The following is a 7,685-nucleotide window of genomic DNA, read 5'->3' as shown; positions in this document are numbered from 1 at the left end:
TAACTGGTAGAGTGGACAAGGGAGAACCAGTGGATGTGGTGTATTTGGACTTTCAAAAGGCTTTTGACAAGGTCCCACACAAGAGATCGGTGTGCAAAATTAAAGCACATAGTATTGGGGGTAATGAATTGACATAGATAGAGAACTGGTTGGCAGACAGGAAGTAGATAGTCGCGATAAACGTGTCCTTTTCAGAATGGCAGGCAGTGACTAGTGGGGTGCCGCAGGGCTCAGTGCTGGGACCCTAGCTATTTACAATATACAATAATGATTTAGATGAAGGAATTGAGTGTAATATCTCCAAGTTTGCAGATGACACTAAGCTGGGTGGCGATGTGAGCTGTGAGAAGGGCGCTTAGAGGCTGCAGGGTGACTTGGACAGGTTAGGTGAGTGGGCAAATGCATGGAGATGCAGTATAATGTGGATAAATGTGAGGTTATCCACTTTGGTGGCAAAAACACGAAGGCAGAATATTATCTGAATGGCGGCAGATTAGGAAAAGGGGAGTTGCAACGAGACCTGGGTGTCATGGTACATCAATCATTGAAAGTGGGCATGCAGGTACAGCAGGCAGTGAAGAAGGCAAATGGTATGTTGGCCTTCATAGCTAGGGATTTGAGTATAGGAGCAGTTGTACAGGGCCTTGGTGAGGCCTCACCTGGAATATTGTGTTCAGTTTTGGTCTTCTAATCTGAGGAAGGACGTTCTTGCTATTGAGGGAGTGCAGCGAAGGTTCACCAGACTGATTCCCGGGATGGCGAGACTGACATATGAGGAGAGACTGGATCGACTGGATCTGTATTCACTGGAGTTTAGAAGGATGAGAGGGGATCTCATAGAAACATATAAAATTCTGACAGGACTGGACAGGTTAGATGCAGGAAGAATGTTCCCGATGTTGGAGAAGTCCAGAACCAGGGGACACAGTCTAATGATTAGGGGTAAGCCATTTAGGACTGAGATGAGGAGAAACTTCTTCACTCAGAGAGTTGTTAACCTGTGGAATTCCTTGCCGCAGAGAGTTGTTGAGGCCAGTTCATTGGCTATATTCAAGAGGGAGTTAGATATGGCCCTTACGGCTTAAGGGATGGAGAGAAAGTAGGAAAGGGGTACTGAGGTGAATGATCAGCCATGATCATATTGAATGGTGGTGCAGGCTCGAAGGGCCGAATGGCCTACTCCTGCACCAATTTTTTAAGTATACCGGGATCAGTCTGTGTGTATACCGGGAGCTGCTCCCCCATCCAACAGTGCTTTCCCCAGCCTGCTCACGGGTGTAGCGCTGCCGTTCGGCAGGCTGAGTGGGCTGCCGAGTGACTGGTGTTTGCAGAACGAATGGGAAAGGCGGGGGCTGCCGGAGTGAGCGAGCGAGCGAGCGGGACCAGGAGCTGACAGCTCAGTAACTGGGGTAACCCTCTGTCACCGCCCCGGGCTCCCCGCCCTCGGCTACCCCGCTCTGTCCTCCTCTCTCTCTCTCTCTGTCTCTCACTCCTCTCTCCTTCTCTCACGATCTCGCTTTCTCCATTTCTCTCTCTCTCTCTCTCTGACTCTCGGTGTGGCTAATATATCTGTGTATCCCTTTCTCACAGCACGCCCTTTCTTTCGCTAGTTTATAGCTGGCTTGTGTATAGCTGCCTGTCTGCCTGCCACACATAGTGAGCAGCAGAGCTGGTGATAAGATGGGGGAAGTCGCTGCCAGCAGTAAGATGGTTGCTGTTGTTATCTGCAGTAAAGCCGCCCCCGCACACCAGGAATGCCGGCTGACACGGCGCAGCGGGGCTCTGTGTTCAATATTCAACCTGTGCGGTGCTGCTGCTGTTCTGGGACAGCCCCGTCTCACAGAGCGCAGAGCGGCCACTCCGTGTGGGGCACCCCCACCCCGGGGGCGGGGGGAGAGTGAGTCCGGGGGGGGGGGGCGGGGGGGAGAGTGAGTCCGGGGGGGGGGGGAGGGGGGAGAGTGAGTCCGGGGGGGGGGGAGGGGGGAGAGTGAGCCCAGGGGGGGGGAGAGTGAGCCCAGGGGGGGGGAGAGTGAGTCCGGGGGGGGAGAGTGAGTCCGGGGGGGGGGGGAGGGGGGAGAGTGAGTCCGGGGGGGGGGAGGGGGAGAGTGAGCCCAGGGGGGGGGGAGAGTGAGCCCAGGGGGGGGGGAGTGAGTCCGGGGGGGGGAGAGTGAGTCCGGGGGGGGGGGCGGGGGGGAGAGTGAGTCCGGGGGGGGGGGGGAGGGGGGAGAGTGAGTCCGGGGGGGGGGGGAGGGGGGAGAGTGAGCCCAGGGGGGGGGAGAGTGAGCCCAGGGGGGGGGAGAGTGAGTCCGGGGGGGGAGAGTGAGTCCGGGGGGGGGGGGGAGGGGGGAGAGTGAGTCCGGGGGGGGGGAGGGGGGAGAGTGAGCCCAGGGGGGGGGAGAGTGAGCCCAGGGGGGGGAGAGTGAGTCCGGGGGGGGAGAGTGAGTCCGGGGGGGGTGGGGAGGGGGGAGAGTGAGTCCGGAGGGGGGGGAGGGGGGAGAGTGAGCCCAGGGGGGGGGGAAGAGAGTGAGCCCAGGGGGGGGGAGAGTGAGTCCGGGGGGGGGGAGGGGGGAGAGTGAGTCCGGGGGGGGGGGAGGGGGGAGAGTGAGTCCGGGGGGGGGGGAGGGGGGAGAGTGAATCCGGGGGGGGGGGGAGGGGGGAGAGTGAGCCCAGGGGGGGGGGGGAAGAGAGTGAGCCCAGGGGGGAGGAGAGTGAGTCCGGGGGGGGGGAGGGGGGAGAGTGAGTCCGGGGGAGGGGGGAGAGTGAGTCCGGGGGGGGGGAGGGGGGAGAGTGAGCCCAGGGGGGGGGAGAGTGAGTCCGGGTGGGGGGGAGGGGGGAGAGTGAGTCCGGGTGGGGGGGAGGGGGGAGAGTGAGTCCGGGGGGGGGGGGGGGGGAGGGGGGAGAGTGAGTCCGGGGGGGGGGAGGGGGGAGAGTGAGCCCGGGGGGGGAAGAGAGTGAGCCCAGGGGGGGGGGGGTGAGTGAGTCCGGGGGGGGGGGAGGGGGGAGAGTGAGCTCGGGGGGGAGAGTGAGCCCAGGGGGGGGGAGAGAGTGAGCCCAGGGGGGGGGGGGAGGGGGGAGAGAGTGAGCCCAGGGGGGGGGGGTAGGGGGGAGAGTGAGCCCAGGAGGGGGGGGGGGGAGGGGGGGAGAGTGAGCCCAGGAGGGGGGGGGGGAGGGGGAGAGTGAGTCCGGGGGGGGGAGGGGGGAGAGTGAGCCCAGGGGGGGGGGAGAGTGAGTCCGGGGGGGGAGGGGGGAGAGTGAGTCCGGGGGGGGGGGGGAGGGGGGAGAGTGAGCCCAGGGGGGGGGGAGAGTGAGTCCGGGGGGGGGAGGGGGGAGAGTGGAGAGTGAGTCCGGGGGGGGGGGAGGGGGGAGAGTGAGTCCGGGGGGGGGGGGGAGGGGGGAGAGTGAGTCCGGGGGGGGGGAGGGGGGAGAGTGAGTCCGGGGGGGGGGGGGAGAGAGTGAGCCCAGGGGGGGGGGAGAGAGTGAGCTCGGGGGGGGGGGGGGAGGGGGGAGGGGGGAGAGTGAGCCCAGGGGGGGGGAGAGAGTGAGCTCGGGGGGGGGGGGGGGGGGGAGAGAGTGAGCTCGGGGGGGGGGGGGGGGAGAGAGTGAGCTCGGGGGGGGGGGGGGGGGAGAGAGTGAGCTCGGGGGGGGGGGGGAGAGAGTGAGCTCGGGGGGGGGGGGGAGAGAGTGAGCTCGGGGGGGGGGGGAGAGAGTGAGCTCGGGGGGGGGGGGGAGAGAGTGAGCTCGGGGGGGGGCGAGAGAGTGAGCTCGGGGGGGGGGGAGAGAGTGAACTCGGGGGGGGGGGGGAGAGAGTGAGCTCGGGGGGGGGGAGAGAGTGAGCTCGGGGGGGGGGGAGAGAGTGAACTCGGGGGGGGAGGGGAGAGAGTGAGCTCGGGGGGGGGGGGAGAGAGTGAGCTCGGGGGGGGGGAGAGAGTGAACTCGGGGGGGGAGGGGAGAGAGTGAGCTCGGGGGGGGGGGAGAGAGTGAACTCGGGGGGGGAGGGGAGAGAGTGAGCTCGGGGGGGGGGAGAGAGTGAGCTCGGGGGGGGGGAGAGAGTGAGCTCGGGGGGGGGGGGAGAGAGTGAGCTCGGGGGGGGGGGGGAGAGAGTGAGCTCGGGGGGGGGGGGGAGAGTGAACTCGGGGGGGGAGGGGAGAGAGTGAGCTCGGGGGGGGGGAGAGAGTGAGCTCGGGGGGGGGGGGAGAGAGTGAGCTCGGGGGGGGGGAGAGAGTGAGCTCGGGGGGGGGGGGAGAGAGTGAGCTCGGGGGGGGGGGGGGAGAGTGAGCTCGGGGGGGTGGGGAGAGAGTGAGCTCGGGGGGGGGGGGGGGGAGAGTGAGCTCGGGGGGGGGGGGGAGTGAGCGAGTGAGCCCCGGGGGGGGGGGCGGGGAGTGAGCCCGGGGGGAGGGGGGAGAGTGAGCCCCGGGGGGGGGGGGGGAGTGAGTGAGCCCGGGGGGGGGTGAGGGAAGGGGAGAGATAGTGAGCCCTGGAAGGGGGGGGGGCGGGCCGTGAGCCCCGGGGGGAGTGAGCCCGGGTGGGGAAATAAGCCCGGGGGGAGAGAGGAGGGAGCGGTGGGGAAGTGAGCCCGGGGGCGGAGGGGGCGGTGGAGACGGGCAGTCAGCCACAGAGGGGGAGAGACGGATTGAGACACACAGTAAAGACACAGACATTGCACTGATCAGCAGCCAACAGAAAGAGGAAGTGTTACATAAGCCCTGCTCCATGTCACACTCGTGTCCCATACTGCAGCAGTGGACACATCTCTGTGGCGATGGCACAAACTCAGCTTTCAAATAATAATAAGTGGTGTACATTAAACCTAACAGCAACTCACCCAGGCAGTAAGTCAGCGTGGGCCGTCAGTTTGAAAATAGAAGACGAATACCAGTTCCTGCACAACATGGAGGTCTCTCACAGCCCCCCGCCCGCCACACACAGCTCGCTTGTTCCCCCACCCCCGGGCACCTGTGGAGCAATGCTTGGGGGGGGGGTTGTGGGTGGAACTGTGCTGGGGGGGTTGGAGCTGGGAAGGGGGGAGCTGTGCTGGGTGGTGGAGCTGTGCTGGGGGGGGTTGTGGGTGGAGCTGTGCTGGGGGGGGGTGGAGCTGGGAAGGGGGGAGCTGTGCTGGGTGGTGGAGCTGTGCTGGGGGGGGTGGTGGGTGGAGCTGTGCTGGGGGGGTGGTGGGTGGAGCTGTGCTGGGGGGGGTGGGTGGAGCTGTGCTGGGGGGGTGGGTGGTGCTGTGCTGGGGGGGGTGGGTGGAGCTGTGCTGGGGGAGGGGGAAGCTGTGCTAGGGGGGAGGGGGAAGCTGTGCTAGGGGGGAGGGGGGGAGCTGTGCTGGGGGAGTGGTGGAGCTGTGTTGGGGGAGATGGTTGGGGGCTGTGCGGGGGGAGGGGGTGGGGGCTGTGCAGGGGGAGGAGGGTGGGAGCTTTGCGGTGGGAGATGGAGGAATTGTGCTGGGGGAGGGGTGGAGCTGTGCCGGGGAGAGTGAGGGGTGGAGCTGTGCCGGGGGGAGGGAGGGGGGAGCTGTGCCGGGTGGAGTCAGGGGGGAGCTGTGCCGGGGGGAGGGAGGTGGAAGCTGTGCCTGAGGGAGGGAGGGGGGAGCTGTGCCGGGGGGAGGGGGGGAGCTGTGCTGGGGGAGGGAGTAAGCTGTGCTGGGGGAGGGTGGGAGCTGTGCTGGTGGAGGGGGGGTGGAGCTGTGCTGGGGGAGGGGGTGGTGGAGCTGTGCTGGGGGAGGGCGGTGGTGGAGCTGTGCTGATGGAGGGCGGTGTTGGAGCTGTGCTGAGGGAGGGGTGTGGAGATGTGCTGAGGGAGGGGGTTGGAGCTTTGCTGTGGTTGGAACTCTGCTGGAGGAGAGAGGGGGAAGCTGTGCTGGGGGGAGGGGGGTAGGAGCTGTGTTGGCGGAGTGGGGGAGCTGTGCTGGGGGAGGGGGGTAGGAGTTGTGCTGGGGGAGGGGGGAGCTGTGGTGGGGGAGCTCTGCTGGGGGGAGAGGGGAGCTGTGCTGGGGAGAGGGGAGCTGTGCTGGGGGGGAGGGAGAGCTGTGCTGGAGGGTGGGAAGCTGTGCTGGGTGGGAGGGGGAGCTGTGCTGGGGGGGAGGGGGAGGGGGAGTTGTGCTGGGGGGGAGGGGGTGCTGTGCTGGGGGGATGGGGGAGCTGTGCTGGGGGGGATGGGGGAGCTGTGCTGGGGGGATGTGGGAGCTGTGCTGGTGGGAGGGGGAGCTGTGCTGAGGGAAGGAGGCGCTGTGGTGGGGGGGAGGGGTGGGGCTGTGCTGGGGGAGGGGGGAGTTGTGTTGGGGGGGTGTGGGAGCTGTGTTGGGGGGGATGTGGGAGCTGTGTTGGGGGGGATGTGGGAGCTGTGCTGGGGGGGGATGTGGGAGCTGTGCTGGGGGGGATGTGGGAGCTGTGCTGGGGGGATGGGGGAGCTGTGCTGGGGGGATGGGGAGCTGTGCTGGGGGGGATGGGGGAGCTGTGCTGGGGGAGCTCTGTTGTGGGCGAGGGAGGAGCTGTGCTGGGGGGAGGGGGCGCTGTGCTGGGGGGAGGGGGGCACTGTGCTGGGGGGAGGGGGAGCTCTGCTCTGGCGAGGGGGGAGCTGTGCTGGGCGGAGGGGGCGCTGTGCTGGGGGGGCGCTGTGCATGGGGGAGGGAGAGGGTGGAGCTGTGCTGGGAGGGAGTGGGGAGCTGTGCTGGGGAAGGGTGGGTGGAGCTGTGCTGGGGGAGGGTGGGTGGAGCTGTGCTGGGGGAGGGTGGGTGGAGCTGTGCTGGGGAAGGGTGGGTGGAGCTGTGCTGGGGGAGGGTGGGTGGAGCTGTGCTGTGGGAAGTGGGTGGAGCAGTGCTGGGGGAGGGTGGGTGGAGCTGTGCTGGGGAAGGGTGGGTGGAGCTGTGCTGTGGGAGGGTGGGTGGAGCTGTGCTGTGGGAGGGTGGGTGGAGCTGTGCTGGGGAAGGGTGGGTGGAGCTGTGCTGTGGGAGGGTGGGTGGAGCTGTGCTGTGGGAAGTGGGTGGAGCTGTGCTGGGGGAGGGTGGGTGGAGCTGTGCTGGGGAAGGGTGGGTGGAGCTGTGCTGTGGGAGGGTGGGTGGAGCTGTGCTGGGGAAGGGTGGGTGGAGCTGTGCTGGGGGAGGGTGGGTGGAGCTGTGCTGGGGGAGGGTGGGTGGAGCTGTGCTGGGGAAGGGTGGGTGGAGCTGTGCTGGGGAAGGGTGGGTGGAGCTGTGCTGGGGGAGGGTGGGTGGAGCTGTGCTGGGGAAGGGTGGGTGGAGCTGTGCTGTGGGAAGTGGGTGGAGCAGTGCTGGGGGAGGGTGGGTGGAGCTGTGCTGGGGGAGGGTGGGTGGAGCTGTGCTGGGGAAGGCGGGGTGGAGCGGTGCTGGGGGAGGGGGGAGCTGTGCTAGGGGAGGGGGGTGTGGAGCTGTGCTGGGAGAGGCGGGGGAGCTCTGCTGGGGGAGCTGTGCTGGCGGAGCTGTGCTGGGGGAGGGGAGAGCTGCGCTGGAGGAGGAGGGGGTACGGGGGAGCTGCGCTGGAGGAGGAGGGAGAGCTTTGCTGGGGGAGTGGGGAGCTGTGCTGGGGAGGGGGGAGCTGTGCTGAGGCGGGGCTGTGCTGAGTGGGAGGGGGAGCTATGCTGGGGGCGGGGGTGCTGTGCTGAGGGGGGAGCTGTGCTGTGGGGTTGGGGCTGTGCTGGGAGAGGCGGGGGGGGGGGGGGCGGTAGCTGGAGTT

This window comes from Pristiophorus japonicus, unplaced genomic scaffold (assembly GCF_044704955.1).
Source record: "Pristiophorus japonicus isolate sPriJap1 unplaced genomic scaffold, sPriJap1.hap1 HAP1_SCAFFOLD_1218, whole genome shotgun sequence".
Classification (NCBI taxonomy): Eukaryota; Metazoa; Chordata; class Chondrichthyes; family Pristiophoridae; genus Pristiophorus; species Pristiophorus japonicus.
Note: the sequence above shows the minus strand (reverse complement) of the source record.